At 41.1% G+C, this 3,025-nt stretch overlaps 1 long non-coding RNA gene across 1 annotated transcript; it reads left to right on the plus strand.

Moving 5' to 3' along the window:
• The first annotated feature begins 2,045 nt into the window (after positions 1–2,045).
• LOC120689674 lies at positions 2,046–3,025 on the plus strand. Its single transcript, XR_005681384.1, has 2 exons — positions 2,046–2,433; positions 2,742–3,025. It is a non-coding gene; the product is annotated as an uncharacterized LOC120689674 (long non-coding RNA).

Here is a 3,025-nt window from a genome sequence, read left to right on the forward strand (position 1 = left end):
ATTTATTAGGGGGAGCACAATTAGCCGGAAGCTTAATGTATTTAAGAAATGAGGAGATTTGGATTTTATTTGTGTGGTAATTATTAATAGACTTCATGGTATTTTTTAAAAGAAAGTAGTGGTTCTATTAAAATGTACCGTGTTATTATGGAGGTAGCATGAGAAGGTATAGAAAAACGGTGGTATGATATTATTTTTTTAGCAAAATAGGATCCTACATTGAGCAAATTATGAAAATGCATTGAATTTAAAATTTTGTTGTGTAGCGAAGTTTTAGGTTTTAAAATTTTGAGCATTTTTGTAGAAGTGCATTAAAGCTGTAGATTTTGAAAGAATGAGCAACTTTTGTATTGAATATTTTTTTATTTGCAGATATTGGTGTCCAAATCATGGATAGAACGGATCGTATGTAAGCATTTGTGCAAACTACTGAAAGTGTTTTGAATTTAAAATTTGCTCTACAAGTAGTTTCCAATTTTTTTTATCAAAACAACTTTTGGTTTTGACGTGTTTTGGTATTCAAATTGTACTATAATGTTGTCCGTCAAGAAATAACGAATGGAACGGGTCCTAGTCCTATTTAATGAGAATCCGAGGGTTTTCCGAAAATAATTCCTGAGAGGATCAAGACGGCGGGTTAATTTTATGACAACTTAAGGTTTTATTGAAAATTTCCCTGAACCCGGAAGGTTGGACTGCGAGTTGCTTTTGATAAAAATTATGGGTTTCTATGAAAAAATAAATGAGAGAAGACTCAAGTGCGGGTTTATTTTCTAAAGGATGATGGTTTATTTATAAAATGACCTGGAATCGTACGATCTGGACCATACACCCGGCCGATCAGATGTCCACGCTGGCCGGCCACCTTTTAGTGCAAAAATCGTATTGTGAGATTGGGTTCACAATTCACATGCATATCTGTTTCGACCCAGGGACTCCTGTGCCGCGCTGCGGGCTGTTTTTGACTGAACAAGTTAACAAAGGAGCTTCTCTCCTGCCGTTGAAGAAGGCATGAGAAGATGTAACTTTAGCACCCTGCCGAGTACCGTTTCTAGCATACAATGCAATCCTCTGTGCAGACACGCATTGTCCATCGGTTTGACCAAAGTTTTCGCTCGACCTTTCAATGCTGGAATTCAGTGGTTTCCCTACGGTTCATCTGTTTCCCTAGGAAAAACTCAGGCCATGTTTAGATCTTTACCTGTAAAGTCACATCGAATGTTTTGACACATGCATGGAGTACTAAATGAACTCTATTTACAAAACTTTTTGTATAGATGAGCTGTAAATCGCGAGACGAATCTAATGAGCCTACTTAATCCATGATTTGAAACAGTGATGCTACAGTAACCACATGCTAATTATGGATTAATTAGCATCATTAGATTCGTCTCGCGATTTACAATCCATCTGTGCAAAAAAATTTGTAAATAGACTTCATTTAGTACTTCAAATTAGCAAGATTCCAACGCAAAATTTTTACATGTAAAGAACTAAACGCGGCCTGAAGTGCTTTAGGGACAGTTTACTTCCCTACAATTCATTTTCAAAAATCGTAGGGAAACCCAGCTTTCTCTAGAGATGTTACGTTTCCCTAGAGGCAAATTGAAGTGTAGTCCTCCACCCATGCCATGCATCCTGCTGCCAGATATCCCTACAAAAATTCACGTGGACGGTAGGGAAAGAGTCAGATGGGGGCTAAAGTAAGGGCGCGTTTAGTTCCCAAAAATTTTCACCCAAAAATTTTCACCTCCCCTTTAAACACATGTATGAAGCACTAAATGTAATTAAATAGAAAAACTAATTACACAGTTTGGATGTACATGACGAGACGAATCTTTTAAGCCTAATTAGTGCATGATTAGCCATAAGTGCTACAGTAACCCACATGTGCTAATGACGCGGTCAAAGGCCTCAAAAGATTTGTCTCGTGGTTTCCAAGTGAATTCTGAAATTAGTTTTTTAATTAGTGTCCGAAAAGTCCTCCCGACATCCGGTCAAAGTGCTGATTTGACTGACCGCCAAAACATTGCCGCTCTCACGCGGTCTCACCGTTCAAATTTTTAGCTTGTCACTTTTTTGAAGCAAACTCGTCTCTCCCCTCTCATTCATCCCCACGCAAACTCTCTTCTCTCTCTCTCTCTCACATCCCAACTAGGCCTCATATCCTGGTGGAGTGGTGGCCTGGGTGGGTTCCGGGGCAGGCGTCGCGGTGGCCGTTGTGGCTCCGGCGAGCTCATGGTCCCGAGCTCGCACAGCTGCGGCGTACTAGGTGGAGGAGCGAGTGGCACAGCTGCTGATCCGGCACCGCATCCCTGCGGTTGCAGCGAGCTCGTCTCGTTCGGCGGAGTGGAGCGGCGGCTCCGGCTCCGGCGAGCGAGCGGCATGGTGCGCGGGGCCAGCAGTCTAGACGACCGAGCGGCTCGCAGTCTGGTACGCTCATCATGTGTTTGTTGATATGCCTTGAAGCTGTTCTAGGAGTCATCTCAAATCTAGGCATCTGTTCTTCGATCTAATCTTGCTCTCTTGTGTTCTGAGCAACAGTTCTCAACTTTGTAGGTGGTTATGATAGGTAGTAAAGAAAGAAATAATAACATACAGGCATAACAGTGATGGACATGCCTTCTTTAATCCTGTGTAGCAATTTGTACACGCGGGTCTCTGAAACCATAATGCTTTCATATCGAAATCTGTTCATTTTTACCTACGCGCCTAAACTCCAATTTTCTGCATCTTATCAGGTATGACTTATGAGGCTGTGGGAGCTTCTTCCAGTCTGCAATTGAGGAGCGGAGGTGCTTTGGATGCAGAGGAACGTGCAGTTTGTTATGTTTTTAAATCATCTGTAAATAGAGCTATGAGATCCTTGTGATGACTGATAGCGTCGGAATTTGGAGGACTATTGACATCAATGAAATAAATTTAGCCCCATTTTTTTGTACAAAATATGAGTTGCAACAGATGCTTATGTTCCTGTTGATGTGATTGAATTCAAATTTAAAGTAATTTTGGATGTGAATTCAAA

The sequence above is a fragment of the Panicum virgatum genome, chromosome 9N, assembly GCF_016808335.1.
Source record: "Panicum virgatum strain AP13 chromosome 9N, P.virgatum_v5, whole genome shotgun sequence".
Lineage (NCBI taxonomy): Eukaryota > Viridiplantae > Streptophyta > Magnoliopsida > Poales > Poaceae > Panicum > Panicum virgatum.